The sequence below is a fragment of the Cryptotermes secundus genome, unplaced genomic scaffold, assembly GCF_002891405.2.
Source record: "Cryptotermes secundus unplaced genomic scaffold, Csec_1.0 scaffold81, whole genome shotgun sequence".
Taxonomy (NCBI): Eukaryota; Metazoa; Arthropoda; class Insecta; order Blattodea; family Kalotermitidae; genus Cryptotermes; species Cryptotermes secundus.
Window position 1 is genome coordinate 613,987 of NW_019718023.1, and position 19,823 is coordinate 633,809.

The 19,823-nt window shown below is 42.2% G+C and overlaps 1 long non-coding RNA gene across 1 annotated transcript in view; it reads right to left on the reverse strand.

Moving 5' to 3' along the window:
- LOC117282424 overlaps positions 1-18,123 on the reverse strand; it is a 155,415-nt gene extending 137,292 nt beyond the window's left edge. The window contains exon 1 of the long non-coding RNA XR_004513174.1: positions 17,998-18,123. This is a non-coding gene — a long non-coding RNA (uncharacterized LOC117282424). The remainder of the gene's footprint in view (positions 1-17,997) is intronic.
- Positions 18,124-19,823: the final 1,700 nt, after the last annotated feature.

The window sequence follows — 19,823 nt, forward strand, 5'->3', positions numbered from 1 at the left end:
GCTGCACTTTTCGTGACTGTACAGGAACATTTTATAGCTTACTGTAGCTGTAGAGAGGCTGTAAAGCTATTTAGGTTCCTGCTGTCACCGTACAGACTGATAGAGGCCTGCAACAATGTGCAGAACTGCACTTTTCGTGACTGTACAGGAACATTTTACAGCTTACTGTAGGTGTAGAGAGGCTGTAAAGCTACTTAGGTTCCTGCTGTCACCTTACAACCTGATAGGCACCTGCTGTAATGTGCAGAACTGCATTTTTAGGTGACCGGCAGAGATGAAGATTTTGCGAACATTTGTACATTACCGAAGTTTCAGAAGAACTTAGCTACAGTGCCACGATTTTACATTATGATAAAGTGAACCTCCACTCACGATCCGCCATTACTCTATTTAGACCAGTAACAGCACGTTTTGTGTATATCAACAACCAATTATTCTGAATAACTGAGGGTAAAAGCGAAAAGCTACGAAGCCTTGGTTCTGCGGTGTTCATACAAGTAATACCAGGAGACACAGTGGCGAGAAGTGACGTCACAGCTGTGACTTCTTTGAGTTCCGATATGTCACGCAGCGGGTCCCCGGTAATGAGCGGATACCTGGACGCTCTTTGCTTCATTTGGATGCGAGCCGAAAGCGAAGAACAGAGTGACCCATTTCTAGTCACATGCTGAATGATCAGAAACATAACGCGTAAACTGCACGGTTACCCGCCCGGTACCGTGTTTCTCAAACTATGGGCCTACATCATACTGATCTTCGAATTTATTTGTCTCTAGGAACAAGATCTGAAAACTGTGATGCAGTAGGTAGGTATTTTTTATTGCTAGTGGGGTGGGACTAAGTCCCTTGTACTGCGGCAACTTCTGGCCTATTGTACCAGCCTCAGATCATAGGTGAGGGTGATTGTGGAGCAATTGGAGGAATGGAGATTGGCAGGGGAAACCTTAGTACTCGGAAAAACCTGCCCCAGCGCCACTTTATCCAACACAAACCCCACTTGACCAAACCCGGGATCGAAGAAGTTTCCTTCTTGATTGAACGCCCTGTATTACACTGTAAGGCTAACGGTGATGAGGTTGGTTGGGGATATAGCATGCATGGGAACGGATAGAAGTGCATAAGAAGTCTTAAAAACTGGAAGAAAAAGACCATTATAAGACCTAATCACAGATGGAATTCAAAGTATGTTGGGTTGATGAGACTGAAGTCATTTGGTTCAGGATGGGGACCACTGGTGGGCTCTTGTGAACACTGTAATGAACTTTCGGGTTCCATAAAATGCTGCGAATTTCTTGATTGGGTGAGCAACTACTGGCTTGTGTAAGAAAGACTCAGTTCCATGGATTATAAACATCTTGAATCACGTTGTTTAAATTGTGGCCTTGCTATTCCCGCTTTTGTGGGCCCCAGAACAACACAAAAAGGGGTGCTAACGAGAAATATTACCAATTACTTCTGTAACGAATAAATCAAACCAATTAAAATCTAGCACCCTTAGAACTCCGACAGCAGTTATGCTTCAGAAAGTACAGTCGCTTCTTCTATAAATTATCAGTTTGTGGGTGAAAATCTTGTCAGAATCTTGATTCTTCTCCATTTTCGGGCCAATTTATATCTGTCAGAATAAAGATGTCATTGGGCAGAAGCCCCACCCCCCCNCCGACTACATCCTCCGCTCTGTGAGCATACAGTAAGCCGTACGGTTTCCCTTGCTTTCCCGACCAACATGTTTATTCTGACAGTACTCTCTGTAGTTGAGTACAAACATCAAATAACTAACTCAACGGATCTGAGCCCTTCTTGAGAAGCTGCCATTTGTTGAACTACTTAAGAATTTCCCATTTTATTGAACCAGGAGGTTCATTACAGTGTTCACAAGAGCTCTCCACTAATTCTTATCAAAAGACAGATAAATCCAGTCCAAAACAACCCATCCCATTTATCTAGGTTCAATTTTAATATTATCCTCCCACTTGCTTGTAGACCTTCCTAGTGGTCTTTCTTTCTGGCTCTCCCACAAAAAAAAACCTATACGAATTCCGCTTCTTCACATTCGTGCTACATTCCCTGCCCATCTAATCCACCTTGACTTGTTCATTCTAATTATACTTGGAGAAGAGTACAAGTTATGAAGCTCCTCATTATGCAGTTTTCTCCAACCTCCTGTCACTTCATCTCTCTTCGGTCCAAATATTCTCCTCAACACCCTGTTCTCAAACACCCACATTCTTTCTTCCTCCCTTAATGTAAGAGACAAAGTTTTACACCCATATAGAACCACACGCAAAATTATAGTTTTGTATATTCTAATGTTTATGTTTTTCGACAGCAAAAGAGAAAACAAAATCCCCCCCCCCCAAAAAAAAACATTAAAGTTACGAATCTCAAAAGAGGCAAATTTGCACCCGTACTTAATTAAGCACCACACCACGGAAACACAAGGGTGGGGTGGAGGTATTTTTTCCCTTGGCACTACAGTCCCAGTGGGCCTAGGCCTACCTCCATGAACTTCTCCGTTCACTTCGGTTTTTCTAGATCCTACACATTCGGTAGGACTCCTTGGGCGGGTGATCAGCTCGTCTCTACCTGTACACAAACACAGAAAAACGCACACAAACAACCATGCCCTGAGTGGGATTCGAACCCACGATCCCGGCTTCCGAGCGAGCGAAGACAGTTCATGCCTTAGACCGCTCGGCTACTGTGACCGGCAGTGTATAAGAATAATATATAAGAATTCAGTTCGTACCTCACAGGAAACAGATCCGAACCCACGGTCCCTGCTTCCGAGCGAGCGAAGACAGTGCAGGCCTTAGACCGCTCGGCTACCGTGACCGGCGTGGTGGAGGTATAGCACCACTCATTCTTAACCTCGGCAGTGGATAGGTTAGGTTCGTTCAGTTTCACAACGCCTTCTTCTTCATCCCGAAGAAATTTCCTCGATGTCCCTTGGATAGGAGGCAGGATGTGCCCCAGGTTGAGTATGGAGGCTCTGAATGTAACTTGATGAGGGCGGAACAGCAATTCCTAGTCTCTATACCGACTGAGCTATACAGGCTATTACAGAGCTGAACGCTGGCTTATGCCCCGCTGTACAACTCCGAAATTAGACCTTTTTGTTGACTCCATCAAAGTAATAATTTGTCGATTTCACGTGCGATGAAGCGTCACCATTGTATGCTTTAAACTTGAAATTACAGCGTGAAAGCAGGTGTTGAAACGAAACCGTTTACAGCAAACCTCTTCTGCTAATGGCATCTCATCCGAGCGACGTTTTCTCGGCTCCCACTTCAATGTAAATTTATGATTGCTACCGTCTGACAAGTACAGTAAACTTCTCCGCGTCTGTACGCTCTGAATTATGATTTCGTTCCCCGTGAGTGAATCTTGGTTTGCGTTTGTCCCATCTATTCTAATTCCTTATTTTACGAAGGTTCTAATTTCATATAAGTCTAAAATTTCCCATTTTAATATAACATTGCTAAAAACTAAAGCTATCCCTGTACCAGGCCGTGAAGGCCCATAGGGTTGTGAGTAGTTGAGGGTCCCACATTATCCAGACAATCAGCTCACAGATTGCGGTAAGTTTGTCAGCCTTCCTCGCCGGCAGCCCTTCACCCCCCAGGAAAATTCCTGGTACTCATTTCTGTTAGAGGCTGAGTCGACCCCAGGACCATAGTGCGGCTGGAAGGATTAGGTCAACTGAATAATCCACATAATCGGGACTCGAACCAGCAACCTTCCGGCTATTTACATTGTTAAGCCACCATTTTATTCTACCCTCCTGTTCTTAAGTGGACAAACACTGGATACAGACATTCTCTAAGAACTTATAACGTAACAAAAAATCGCCGATGTATGCAAGCATGAATTCACGTATGCATGTATTTATATATGTATGCTCGTGTGTGTGTTATTTTTGTGTCTGTTTCTTAAACACTGCTAATTAATTTTCATAAGATTTAGTATGGGCATTATGACAAAGAAGGAAACTCCAATTGTGCACTTATTTTCCTAAGTCTGTGAAGCAGAATCCGTCTTGGGAAGCTGCTAGTTGCTCACTGCTGATGAAATTCCCCTCGTATCGTGTAACTACAAAGCCTCCTATTGGGCCCTGCAGTACCGTTCGTTCTCATGACTGCTAATATAAACACTACCATCTTCTGGAATGCAACGAGGCGAGACGTTTCGGCTATTTAGAGACTCTACCAGCATCGAGCGGTAGTGACAACCCATTATGAATCGGAAAGAATTTGGCGGTATTTTCGTGGTGGGACTGAGGAAAACAACTGAAAACATGAGTCAGTTGTACCGAGATCCTGGCCAAGATTCTAACTACCTCCCCAGAAATCTGTTTGATGTGCAGCCGTATAGTCTGGTAGGAGTTTACTGAAATTTCAGCCCGAAATGCTGCCTCAGTCCTACCGTAAAACTAGAGATGAACCACCATCCGAACAATCAGCAACGATTTACCGGACTGCACGGTGTCATATTCATTATTCTTTTGCTGGTTATTGTATGACGCGGTAAGCATCTGTGACAGGCCGCGTCATAGCTCAAGCGGTTAGTCGCTGGATTCCCACCGCGGCAGCCCAGGTTCGATCCCGAGTCTGGTCAAGTGGGATTTGTGGTGAACAAAGTGGCGCTGGAGCAGGTTTTCTCCGAGTACTTCGCTTTCCCCTGCCAATCTTCATTCCACCAATTGCTCCACAATCACCCTCACCTATCATCTAGGGCCGGTACAATAGGCCAGAAGTGGCCGCAGTACAAGGGACTTAGTCCTACCCCACTAGCAATAAAAAAACCATCTGTGTCATATTCTTGGGCGATAACTGAACAATGAATATGAAAAGTTAAGGTGTTACCCTGCTAGTTGCCTGGAAGACTGAGAAAAATAACGAAATACAAATATTTCAAGAATACCAGTCAAGAAATTACCACTAAATTTATTCATCTATCCTGAAGACGGAGGCAGCACATTCATCCGAAACGTCAGTAACGGTTTACTAAATTTTACTTCATATTTCAAAAGACAGTGGACAATCATCATTATCCCGTGACTTGCCTTGAAGACAAAGGAAAATCACAGAAATCCTTCAGTCCGGATAACCGGTATTGGAACCCTGTTCCGTTTATATAAATTGGATGTGTTAAAGTCCTCACTGGAAATAAGGTACATTTTATAGCCCATAATTTGTTTCCAAACTCTGTCTAATCTTCCCCATCACAGTTCTATCGCTCTATGTCATCCGTTATCAAAGTCCCTGCGGGGGGTGTGGAGGTGCAGCAGAAGTTGTGGTCCAGTTAGGGTTGTAACAAGGACTCCTATCCGTGGGTGATTGTAGGGCTAATAAAAATGGGACAAAGAGTGTTCAGAAGTAAAGAATATAACGAAAGCCATCAGAACCATCCTTCCTCGCCTGTTGAACCAATTTCAATACAGGGGTTCCAGGTTTCATTACCGAGTTACAAAAGTCGTTGAGGTCACTGTATTTTACGATAAATATTCTAAAGTAAAGATATCCCTGTAACAGGCCGTGGAGGCACACAGTGTTGTGAGACGTTGAGGCGCTCGCATTTTCTAGACAATTGTGAATATGTCAGCCTTAGGCTACAGCCTCCCCTGACCCCCCAGGAATATTCCTGCAACTGATTCCTATCAGACGCTAAGTCGATCCCAGGACCATAATGTGGCTGCAAGTATTACGCCAATTAAAAAATTGAATGAAAAATATTCTATATCAATGTTTATTCACGAAGAACCTAATAAAAAACTCCGTGGCTTTAGTCTGCTAGCAAACTATACCGACGGAGTGACCGCCGCTTGTCGGCGAAGTTAGCGCCAAATTTAGCGGAGAGAGATTGGCGTGTGGTCAGCGCAACGGATTTCCACAACCGTTAATTTCGGTTTTCTAGACCGGAGCCGCAACTTTTCCGTTCAAGTAGCTCCTCATTTATCCTCATGAATCTGAGTGGTCTCCGTTCCAGACCCACTCCTTCTCAGAAACTCTCTGGTAGCGCTGGGAATCGAACCCAGTACCTCTGGATCTTTAGCCAGGAACTCTGACCACTAGACCACAGAGGCGTACCTGTTATCACATACTGAACTAAAAGGACAGGACTATAACAATTAAAAATAATACCAATTTATGAAAGGATCAAAACCGTTGAGTACATTATAATGCATTGAGTGGTGTATGACAGCAATGTCGATACTTCACAGAGGCTACCGCAAGTTTTGATCGTCCTGCCATCTACCAGACTCTATGCGAATTACGTCGACTACGGAGCAAGAGACACGAAGTTCTGTTACCAGAGGGCAGAACGAACCGGGTACAATATAAGAGCTTCAATGATATCGTCAACAGGTGGCAGAGCAGTATAATTTACATACTTTTCAATTTAGCATGGCAAAAATATAGTTTCTTGTACATTGTAGCAACACACCCTAGACAGAACAAGATATCTTCATCGGATCCCGTCTCGACAGGTGAGGGAACGTTCCCCTTAGCAGCCACAACCAGACACTCTCCGACGTCTAATCAGCCTCGTATCGAAAGAGTACTAGGAGATTCTTTACGTGGGCGTTACGTGGTCACAGGCTGAAGTGGACTACACACCTCCGTATGAAGTGTGACATTTCGCGTTTCCTCATGTCCCCTTCTTGCTCTGACGGCATAGTGCACGCCATGCAGACTGCTTTTGAGATACTTAACTCAATCAGGATCTCATGACAAACAAAATTAATATTTCGAAAACTTCGTAAATGACTTTCAAGTTTATGGTAGGGTAAATCTCTAGGAAGAGACTCCCTGAGGACATAGAAATGTATCGTTGCAAAGATGGTGACGTCACACAAACGCAGCAGTCCCTTATTAACAGCTGTATTTACTTTTCAATAAATATCTATAAATGCTTCAATAGAAGTTGAGAATCATAATTATGTACTACATGTCATGCCTTGAGGACAAGAATTGCGTACAAAATTTTGCTAGAATGAAAAATGCCAGCTTGAGAGGTACAAGTTTCATTGGAAGGATATTGTAATGGGCTTTAAAGATACAGAGTGTGAAATTATGGGCTGTATTCAAATTGCTCATGTTAGGGCCCATACGGGGGGAGGAGACTTGCTAGCAGAGAAATAAATCTTGAAATTCCACAAAGGACCGGGAAGTTCGTGATTAAGTGAGCGACTGCCAGCATCATAAATAAATAGCTATCTACCACTTGGAATTAATTACTGTTTTAGTAAACTGGTAAGTGCTAACAAGGAGATACGTATATTTACCAGTATCAATGATATGAAATCCAGTTAGTCATTTTTCGTGGGCGATTTCGTAGCAGAGAAAATCGTGAATCGTCAAGGCAATGTACGAATAAAAATTAATTTATCTTCATTACGCGTTTTGCTCGAAATATCTAAAACAACAGAATAAAATAGATGCTGTATCTGTCTAATTGTCCAACCTAGTGTTTCGTAGCCAGATATCGATTAAATTTTGTATCGATGTCCACAGGATAAGTTGTAGCGAAAAGTAACAGGTTTGATCAACTCGTTGCCAGGCAACAGCTCTGTAAACATGGTCCAACACGCAACCATAGATGAGGCTGTGTTTTCTATGTAGTCCACGCCACCATTTCGATTTTTTTATTTGATCTATATTTAATGAAATACAAGAAAAATGGCAAAACATAAACAATGTTGAGAGTTTGCGAAGTTATGGCAGTGCCGATATGATGCGGTAGTAAATCTTAGACCGTTCAGATGAAGAACTGAACGAGAGCAGAGGCAGCTGAAACGACTTTTTTTTTTTAAGATTTGTGAGAGGCTGCAGGAAAGTGAAATAGACGATGACAATTTAGGGCCAGGACTGGGAACTTTCTCACCGAAAGAAAAATAAAAAAACAGAGAAAAATGAAGGAACATTGCTTACGACTGGATATAACTCACATTCTAAATATGTTATGACCAGGGCCCCGATTTTGATGACCTGAAAATATTTAAAAAATGAACTACAAAATGACCGAAAAAATCCAAAAATATGACCCAAAAATGTAATATGCAGGGCCCGGATTTTGATGACCTGAAAATATTAAAAAAATTACATATAGAATGACCGAAAAAATCAAGAAAAATGACCTAAAGGAGAAAAGAAAGAACACTTCGCTTCCATGTTATTCACATTTCAGAAAACATATGAAGAAAAAATCCCCAAAATGGCCAAAAATGACAAGAAATACCCTTAAAAGTCGAAAAAATTACAAAAAAAATTACCCCGAAAATGAAAAAATTACTTTAAACCTAAAAATGTCAAAAAATGACAAAAAAAAATGCCTATAAAATTTACATTTCTGTAACCATCAGCTCTTATCCAAGATTTCTATATTTAAGAGCACTGAATAGGATACAAGGAAAAAAAGATGACATGTCATCAAAACTAGGACCTTGGTTATGACTTACGAAGTATACTGCAAAAGACATGTGACAAGACGAAGGAGGAGATGGAGAGAGCAGTAAGTAAGGCCGAAACAGGTGAATGTCAAGTCTTTTCAGTGAAGAAGAATGAGATATATAATTACCGACTATGCCATGAAGCCTCTCTGTACTGTGATTAGCTTCTCAACCATAGATGCCTCCGTAATAAACAAACTTTAATGCGAGTGAATTACATAAGATCGCATCTGGAAAACAAATTTTTCTTATCTCGTTTGTGAAAGAAATTGGCAGGCGAACTGACAATCCTTTCCTGGTCTAGAAGAAGCAAAATATTCAGTATACGAAAGAGTCGTGATATTAAAAGAGATGTTGTTTGAATTTAATTATAGTAATCCATCCCTTACATAAGCTTTCTATAATATTCTTAGAGGCGGTGGCGCGGGTTGGTATATTTATCTACGTCAAACATTCGGCCGTGAATTTCATCAGGTGGAGCTGTTTGTTTAAGGATGCATTAGGATTCCTTTCTCCGTAGACTGAATATCTTTCGAGGTAAAAAGTAAGTAAAGTAAAAAGTCAAGATGTCCCTGTAACAGGCCGTGGAGTCCCATAGGGTTGTGAGATATCGAGTTTCACAAATTTTCTAGACAATCGGCTCATAGATGGAGGCAAGGTTGTCAGCCCTACGCGCCGGCCGCCCTTTACCCTCCAGGAAGATTCCTGATACTCATTTCTGTTAGAGGCTGAGTCGAACCTAGGGCCACAGTGCGGCTGGAAGGATTACGTCAATTGAAAAAAAAAATCCAACGACCTCATCTGGACTTGAACCTGCGACCTTCCGGCTTGTAGCATAGTGTATCTTTCGAGGTAGAGTACGCAGATCTTTGCAACACAGTATGGCATTTAAAATTATGAAAGTTAGCCATAAATAAAACAAGTGGAGATCCATAAGTGCAGCACGAGCATTGCGACCATACGAGATAAGAGAATCCACTTTGAGATAACAATAGGACTAGGATAGCAAAAGAGACACACACGTCCAATACGAATAAAAAAAGAACCAAAGGGGATAGAAGAATTGAATCAATATTTAGGGTAGCTTGTATCAACATTACAATGCCACAACAACAAAACCCATATTGTTACATAAAAGCATTTCAAAAGCTTTATACATACTGGAAATTACACATTATTGACAACTGTCATAGATACACCAGTCATATTTGGTTTTCTGTACACCCCTGATGCTTTGTTTAGTTTAATATCGAGTGGTCACTTTCTGTGGGCGTCTAAACCTTTAAAGATCAATGTTCGTATATGGCAGGGGTAACCAAACTTATTAAACATCAGAGCCGAATATGACAATTTTTCAGAGCAGCGAACAGAAGTGGATTGGATGGAACAGGCTTTTAAGTACGGTCTTTCAGTACAGAAGACTTTTTCGTATTTAATCCATCGGTGAACAAGAAGTTCAGGTAAGAACTAATCTTCTACTTTGCTTTGATGCGACACGTACCGCTCAGAAACCCAAAACATCAGGGGGCACACAGTCACAAAGACAGCAAGTCGATGTCATAATGCCCCTAACAAAAATTAATGGCGGTGGGGGGGAGGTAAATACGGACACACACGGAGACACAGACTGCAGGTCTATTCGTAAACGTCCTTTTATTTTTTAAAATAAGGAAAGTAGGCCAAACAGGAGGCTGAATATTATTTTAACGGTTCTAAAATAACAGCATGTCGTCCGCGAACCACAGTTTGGCCACATTTGGTACAGAGTACATACCACAATATACACGTAATATTTACAAATTCGAACGCTGCGTAATGCGGAGATTCAAACCCAATATCCTTCGCTATATATAATTAGATAAGTCAAGAACATTGAGATGATCAGGCCATGTAGCACGCATGGAGGAGAAGAGGAATGCATGTAAGATTTTGCTAGGAAAGACAGACAGAAAGAGAAAACTTAGAAGACCTAAACATGTGGGAGGAAAATATTAAAATAAATCTTATAGAGATAGGATGGGGTGGTATGAACTGGACTGATCTGGCTCAGGATAGGGACCAATGATGGACTCTTGTGAACATGGTAATAAACCATCTGGTTCCAAAAACGAAATTGGGAAATTCTGAAGTGGCTGAGCGCCTGGCAACTTCTCAAGAAGCGCTCAGCCCCGTGGAATTATAATTAGTTATATATAAAGCTTTTACAAAACAACGCGTAACAACCGGTGAGGTAATCTTGCGTGTACTTGCCGTGAGGAGTTATGTGGAAGGCCGAAGAAGAGGTAGTGAGATGGTATATGGTACCTGAAAGTGGCCTAGTCCTTGTCACTGGTGATGATGATTGGGGTAATGATAGAATTTCCCGCTTGGGGTGGACAACCTGCCAACTCTTATTCCACCAGCCTACATTTGCCTACGTCCTCTCTTGAAAAGTGCGACAGATCTGTCCAGCCCGCAGTTGCTTTGTGTTCCGAGCAACGAAGATACGTTGGAATAGATACTCACTTCACGTTTCTCAACGTGACTAGCATTCACTTCACATATCGCTTGAGATTTTTCATGGTTTCTTAGATAAGAACAATGGACCTGATATATTTTCATATATTCGTAATCTGAAGCACAGAAATTATAGAATATATCAATTTGGTTAACCCTCCGAAGTACAGTAGTAATTATACATATCATATTTGGCATAAAGAAACTCTGCATTCTGCGCACAGAGTGTATTTGTGTGTTGTTTATGGTTCTCATAATAAACAGCTAATATTTCCCTAAACAGCATTAACCGGTTGGGCTTCGTAGCGGAGACATAATGTGTTTCCTGTGAGGTACGAACTAAATTTTTATAAGTTAGAGGGACCTGGCCCTCCAGGTTGGGGGAGTCTCGAAACTGAGACAGTAAAATGTAGTCATAAATCCCACGGGACGCGGACCTGAAAATGACTGCGCTGGCGACGGCCAGCAGCATTTGTAAACGACAGACCCATCCTCTCGTCAGAGAGGATGTTTCATAAGGACTATGACCGCAAATGTTCAGTTGAAAAGAATTCCTGGTCGTGAGTCTAAAGGGACTCGTTGCTAAGAACTGATGGGCAGTAAACCCCCAGTCGGAAAATAAATCTGACCCTGACTTTGATTCCGGCCTCAAAGGATTAAGGCAAGTTCTTCTAATATCGGAGTTTCTTCAGAAGCAAAGCTTAAAGACTCAAATATATTATACGCCTGTATTAATTTTAAAATATAAAATAATGTTTACAAAAAGGAAGCAATATTTATCTCAACGTTAAAAGAACACATCCAAGAAGACGACATTCTTCATGATAAATGAAGTTTCCTGCCTTTAAGAAGAGAAAGCAAGAGGACTTAGCTGAACTGTCATTCGGTTGTTTCGAAAATTAGCATGTAAGCAGTCATGAGATATGCGTTACTAATCGGACATATATGACGTCATATCATATTGGATCCCTTTTCTCTGACATACTTATCAATGTGCTTCAGCAAGCACTTCCGTTACATACAGTAATGGAGCAGTCTCAGTGAAGCACTTTGCTTGCGGAGTCCTGGTGGTGTAACATGGGACCTCAAGCACTGTGCAAACAAACCTACTGCAAGGCAATAATTATACACTGATTGACTGTTCAGTGGCGGCTCCATCTGGAGTGTGGAACTGGATGAATCACCAAAATTGCTCTAAAAGACTGCCTTACTCGGTAACCAGCGAAGTTCTTGGTCAGAGAAGACATCCTCAACTTAGAGATCCAGCATTTGACAATGTTGTGCCTGGTCAGGGATATCACACTTTTCGGGCGGGAAGGGGGGGGAGCGGAAAATGAGAGCAGTAGTACATACATTATAAAAAAAAATTATGAGCAGAGTGAATTTGGGAATGATTTCTCGCCTTCCGTTGGGGACTTTTATCTTACTGGAGCCTATAAAGACGAGAAGACACTGGCGGAAGAACGCAGTATATCTTCGGGCCTGGAGTTCGGCGGCCGAGTTTCGATTCCCGGCAGACGAAGAAACTTCTCTTTTCTCCATAACACCCATACCGGCTCTGGGGCCCATACAGCCTCTTATCCAGTAAGTTGGGCTCCTTGGCCGCGCCATAGCTCAAGCAGTTAGTCGCTGGCTTCCCAATGCGGCGGCCAGGGTTCAATCCCGCGTTTGGTCAAGTGGGATTTGTGGTGGACAAAGTGGCGCTGGGGCGGGTTTTCTCCGAGTACTTCGGTTTCCCCTGCCAATCTTCATTCCGCCAAATTCTCCATCATCATAATCACCCGGGGCAGGCTACAATAGGCCAACCAGTGACCGACGCGCCGAGTGGACCCAGATGAACTCCACCCCCCACTAAGAGAATTTAATTTTTTTCTTTAACTTTGGGCTCCTTCCCTGGTGGTATAGCGGCTGAGGTATGAAGATGACCCATCACCTTTTTCAAGCACCGAGGTAAAGACTTATGAAGCTATACCTCCACTAATCCATAGATCTTCATTGTGTGGATCAATATTATGTGTTATTTCAGACTACGTATTTCAAATCGAGTCTTTTACGTTAAAGGGAGAACAACAATTAAAGATGCATGAGAATGGGGCGCTGAATAAAATATTTGGGCCTAAAACAGTGGCCGTAACGAATAGCTGGAGGAAACTGCATAATGAGGAGTTTTGTGAAATTCTACTGAGACGACCAAATGAACCAGGATAAACTGGTTGGACATATAATACGAAATGGTAAGTTAAGTGTGTCCTTGTGCTTGACTAGTCAAGTTCTACACCATTAAGGCCTACTGGTTAGTGGAAGTAGAGCCATATTTTCTTGACCTCGATATTAACTGGAGGTCAATGGTCAGCTTCACGCCCCGGCAACTTTACCCCCCGTATGCATTAGATAGGAGGATGGGTGGACCCCAGAGCCGGTCTGAACGACGTGAAGATGAGAAAATTTTTGGCCCCACCGGGACTCGAACTCCGAGCCCTTTGTCGTCCAGCCCGTAGCCAGTCGCTATATCGACTGCGCTATCCAGAATGGATGCAGTGATAAATGTGTACAATATTTCTGTCAAAAAGTTGAAGGGAGGTAAAGAAAAGCTCGGTGGAAATAAGAAAGTAGGAGAAAAATTGATATTAAAGAAACAGTGTGAGAAGCTCTGAACTGGGTCCGGTGGCGGGCTGGAGTAAACTCGATAATGAACCTTCGGGTTCCATAAAATAAGAGCTATTCGTTGACTATTTCCGTGACTATCACTCTCTCAATATAGACTTTGTCCATTAGAAGTAAAATGTAGTTTCTCTGTACCTAATTAAGCGCCAAGTCATAAAGGCGTATGGAGAAGTTCAGGTAAAACTCCGAGCATTCTTAACCTCGGCAATGGATGGGATTGAGTGGTCAGCCACGGCCGATTTACCACCCCAAAAAGAAGCTCCAGTACCCATTGGATATGAGGCTGTGTGGACATCTGATTCGGTCCAGAGGCTGTGGAGGACACATTGGACCTGCCGGAGGAGGATATTAGACAGCACGAAATATTATATGAAAGGTACACACACTTCTCGTGGCTTGTAAATGGTTAAACAATTAAATAGTCACAAGAAACAACACGTACTCAGAAAACGAGGAGATCCGTTTCATTCTGCTGTAGGTGAAGCAAGTGTCACGTAGCTTCGAACAAGGCCAAGAGTAACCTTGAATGCGCAGAAGACAAATTTCAGACAACCCACTCCCTTGTCAGAAATTTTTCTTCTACGCATTCAAGGTTAATCTTGGCCTTGTTCGAAGTTACGTGACACTTGCTTGAGGTATGACGGACGGAGTTCACTTGTAACACCGGCCTGGTAAGTGTCATCCACTCCAATGTTCCGTCTATGTTTATTCACCACGGGAGACTCGTTTACTTCGACTCGCGAATTTTTCTCGGTTACAAAGTAACAAGCTTCGTGCAATACTGACTCAAGACACAAGCAATTTCAACTTCCAGGTGTAGCTTTATGCTCCGAACAAAACTGGAAAACTGAGTTCCTGTTTACATGTAGTATTTGAGATTCTTTGAGCAGTAGTATAAAATTACTCACAACACCGTCAAGTGTGATTGGTTAATAAAAGCTGTATTTCAATTCTTCCTTATCCTTAACATGTTTCTGTCGGATTGACCATCTTCAGAAAGATGCAATCAATATTTAGGAAACCGCTTTTACAATTTCATTAATATACAGGATGTCGCTGGAGGAATGTGCCAAACTTTGGGAGGGTGTTCCTTATGTTAAAGTATGCCGATATAACCCAAAACACCTATGTCCAAAGTTGAACGTTTACGGAGATAATGGCCAGGGAAGTGTGAATCACTGACCGCCGTTACACACTTGTTGATTACCAAATACATATTAAAACTGGCAGGAAAATGTGGTTTCTGTAATGTTAATAATGTACGTAACATCAAACTAACTTGCGAGTGACATGAAGCCATTAAATTGAACTACAAAAAACTCGCACACCATGTCATAGTTGTCGTTAGGTTTCCAAGCACTATACATGACACATGAATGGCAAGCGCTGACGTAACATGGCTGACTGCGCATTCTGTTATAAGCTGACTATATAAATGTACTAAAATACAGTACCTGCTTTATAGTAATTGTTCAAGGTGTTCTCCGCCAGCTGCAATGCAGTTTTCTGCACGCATCATGAGGAATCGGGTAGCAGAAGCAGTGTTGCCTAGATGGTGACGTATGTGTTCTGCCGCTGCAGAAATACCATCCCGCAGTGCGTCTCGTGAATCAACTTTAGTTTCATAGACTAACGTCTTCATGTGGCCCCAGAAGTAATAATCTAGAGGCGTAAGATCTGGCGACCTCGGTGGCCATGCAACGGGCCCACCACGACCTAACCAGCGGTTAGGGAAGGCTAGTGTGAGCCGTCGTCACCACACTCAAGGACAAACATAGATAAGACTTGTCAGCTGACAGGTGCAGCGCGTGGACCCGCCAGAAGACCACATTTTTCTCGGGCCATTATCTCCCTAACCGTTCAACTTTGGACACAGGTGTTTTGGGTTATATCGGCATACTTTAACATAAAGAACACCCTCCCGAATTCTGGCATATTCTTCCAGGGACACACTGTATAAAAAAAAATGTGGCACGCGGTAACGTAGTTGGTTGAGGCACTATGCTACAGGCCGGAAGGTCGCGGGATCGAATCCCGATGAGGTCATTAGATTTTTTCAATTGACCTAATCCTTCCAGCCGCAATATGGCCCTGGAATCGACTCTGCCTCTAACAGAAATGAATACCAGGAATATTTCGGGGGGATAAAGGGCTACCGGCGCGTAAGGCTGACAACCTTGCCGCTACTGTGAGCCGATTGTCTAGAAAATGTGGGAACCTCAACCTGGGGCTTGTACAATAGGCCAGAAGTGGCCGCAGTACAAGGGACTTAGTCCCACCCCACTTGTAATGAAATATAGAAGAAGTAACATTAAACTCAAATGTTGGAACATACTTGATCGTCTCGTTTCTAGTGAATAAAACGCCATGTTTCGAAGATGGCTCTGCTTCCGGCTTCAGGTAAAGTATTAAATCTTTTATTCTTGGATCAGTTAGACGCGACTACTCTCTGTCTCCAGAGATTAATTCCATCTAATGGACCAAAATAGGTTTCGCACTCTTGCATGATGATGGAAGTAAGATAAGCTTCCGAAATTTTGTCTTTTTTTTTAACCAAACACGAGATGATGGAAAATATCTTACAGCTGTGACTATAAAAAATTCTGCGTCCTTAGCTACAACTCCTAGTAGTCCCGCGAAAGTCAACAAATGTTTCGGAGCAATGTATCGCTCCCATCTTCAGGGTCGAAAAGATGTGTTTCCTGCAAGGTACGAACTGAATTCTTATATAGTATTTGAAAGTTCATCCTTTAAAAGGTTATATAGCTGACCTACTTTCAAAAACAATGTTTTGAGAGGGGCATTTTATTAGTAAAAATAATTGAATTTATGGAAATAGAACAACTACAAGTAAATTCGTTTTTCTTCATGGAACCCTGAAAGATTGTTCCGAACTTTTGTTTACAATCAAGTTGTAAAATGTTAATCCTGCTTAAAATTAGGTATACATTTACAGTTTCAGTTACTATGCAGGCAGAAAACCATCTCCTATGTCTCTGTGCGTGGTGCACACTATTGCTCTATAGGGTAGTGCTCGAAAGATCATTAAAGCCTAATCAAACTAAGCAGGGGTTCATTGGGTTCTATCATTAGGAAGTTACGTCAGCTACCACTTTGTAGTGGTAGAGAGGGAGTGTCGCCATATTTACTATAAATTTTAGTAAATGAGAAAACCCAAACAAATCTTAGCCAATACTACGAAAGAGAGGGAGAGTCAGCAAATAGGTCAGAAATGGTATTAAAACTTAAACACTTGATATACGTGTCTGGGAAAAACATTTATTTATCGACATATCCTCCCCCAACATTCATGTACTTGCCCCATCACTTTACCGGTACTTCGAAACTCACAGCTTATAAGAATTTTGAGTGTCGTCTCAGCGGCTTCTGCATCTTGTCAGGTATCATCTGCGACTTTAGTACGTTCTTGAGAAAAATTATCGACCCAGCTCTGAACTGCTTCAAGCGACAAAAACTTTGCACCATAAACAGGAAATATATTTTTATTAATATCCTTTTCATTGAGTCCTTTTACGCACATATCTCACAAAACAACGCTGATCTTTGGTAGTATACTCCTCAAACACGGTCGCCATTTTGACTACTGAAACCAGCGTCTGAACATGCGTATGCGCGTCTGTCTCCTACACTGTCATGAAGCTGGGCTATTCTACTACCTAGTGACACACATATAAAAACTATTACATTCATTACAGTTGTTTTACTTCCATTTGTGACCTATTTTCTGACTCTTCCTCGTAGTAACACGAATATTGTAAATTTATAGTCGCTCTTTCCCAATGCGTAACCTATTCTTAAAAGAATTAAAGTGTAATGGCAAAATGGTGATTATGTGTAACGAGGTACATAAACCGAACAGAAATATAATAGAATACAGTTCAGTAAAATGTGGTTTTACTTCTCTCGGTCTCAACGTAATGGCATTTTCTGCCGCGATATTCCTTCACATTTGCAAGCTCGCAGCCTTCTACACGCGCTGTAGCTATCCGTAACAGGCTGTGTCAGGTCACAAGCTGATGTGCTTCAACGGTAACTTGCTACTTTCTTGCAACAATTACAGCTTCAACGGTTACTTGCTACTTTCTTGCAACAATTACAAAGTCACAATAAAGATCGGCAAACTGTTAATAATGAAAATTAATAGAAATTTTCAATTTATAATTACTGCACCTCTTCGCGAAAGATGAGCTTTGATGAGAGAACTGTGTCAAAACAACACGAAGACAATTACTGCAGTTAAATATCTCCTCACACATGAACCTCCGTGTAATATCCCAGAAACACTACGCACAATATTAGCATAATATGCATGAAATCGAAATGAATACATGTACGGAAAGAAATAAAATTCTTATCGTACTCACCAATGTTGTTATCCGAAATGGCGGGCTGTTGTTAGTTGGTAACCTCCTGTAACACCAGACCGTAAGCCTAACAAACCCCAGAATATTTTTTTTAATTCTCTTAGTGAGGGGGTGGAGTCCAGCTGTGTCCACTCTGCACGACGGCCACTGATTGGCCTATTGTACCTGCCCCGGGTGATTACGACGATGGAAAATTTGGTGGAATGAAGATTGGTAGGGGAAACCGAAGTACTTGGAAAAAACCCGCCCCAGCGCTACTTTGTCCACCACAAATCCCACTTGACCAGACAAGGGATCGAACCCGAGCCGCCACAGTGGGAAGCCAGCGACTAACAGCTTGAGCTATGGCGCGGCCAACCACAGAATATTACAATGTACATCATTTCAAAATATCTTGCGCATATTCCACTCGTGCCCAGTAAGTAATTAATCATATCACATCACAACACATCACATAATATCACATCACATCACATCACACTGTGCTGATTAACTCACGTCCGAACACATATTAAATCACCAAACCTATACTATACGCAACGCGCCATTTGACTCTCTTACGTCATGCAACAAGAGAAACCGCCAATATTTCGCGCGATTATCTGTTGTCACCCGGCAAAACAATCCGCAATCTGCAAGACGTAACACGATTTTTATGCTAATCATTACTATAATTAGCAGCAGAACATAAAAACTGAATAACCGTTAATTTGTAATATAAAACGACTGCAACACAGTTTGTAAACAACTCGAATCAGAACGATACTCAGTCAACCCCCACCACTGGATAAGCGCGGTCGTTCTAACATCAAGTGACAGTGGCTAGGTGTTTCATTGGTCCTTCAGATCACGTGATTGAACGCAGCCGAGGTAAGGTACTAGTACTGCTACAATGTGTAACTAAATTAAGTAAACTATAGCAAACGCGATTGAATGCACACACGTGTGTTCAAAATACAGGTTTAGTATTTGAAAATTTAACACCGTGTTAGAGTGGGGGTAAGGCCGAGTCATAGCTCAAGCGGTTAGTCGCTGGCTTTCCACCGCGGCGGCTCTGGTTCGATCCCGGGGTCTGGTCAAGTAGGATTTGTGGTGGACAAAGTGGCGCTAGGGCGGGTTTTCTCCGAGTACTTCGGTTTCCCCTGCCAATCTTCATTCCACCAAATTCTCCATCGTCATAATCACCCGGGGCAGGCTACAATAGGCCAATTAGTGGCCGCCGTGCTGAGTGGACCCAGTTGGACTCCACCCTGAACTAAGCCAATTAAAAAAAATATATATAGTGGGAGTGTTTGGAAAGCCCTGGATTCAAATCTCGGTAAGGAGACAGGCTGTACTCACTGACGTATTTCATAGTTTTTCTCAGTCTGTCCATGAAGAAGGCGCGATAATACCTGAGGTCTGATTAAGAGCACTTCATTCCAAATTCTTTCCAAATCATAAATGATCAGTCAGAGGTCTATGTATGTGTGTATGTACACCTCACTAGCGCCTGAATGACTGGACACATTTTGTTCATGTTCAGCGTTGGTGTTCCGTAAATATGAACATTCTGCCTGAAAGAAAAAATACAGGAATCCCCAAAAATGAAATTTCGTTTAAAGACAAAAATTTCTTCAGTTCAAATATTAGGCCCATGTTCCGATGAGTTTTTTTGTGGGAGGGTTACAAACCCTCTTCACATAGGCCCCCCTCCCCCAGTTCAACAAATTTGGGCAATTTTTTTTTTAATCACGTCCGTTATGCTTCTACATTCTAAGCTGCTGTGTTCGAATCTTGACCGGTACACCGCCTACTAACTTGACTGAGGATTTTTGTGGATTTCC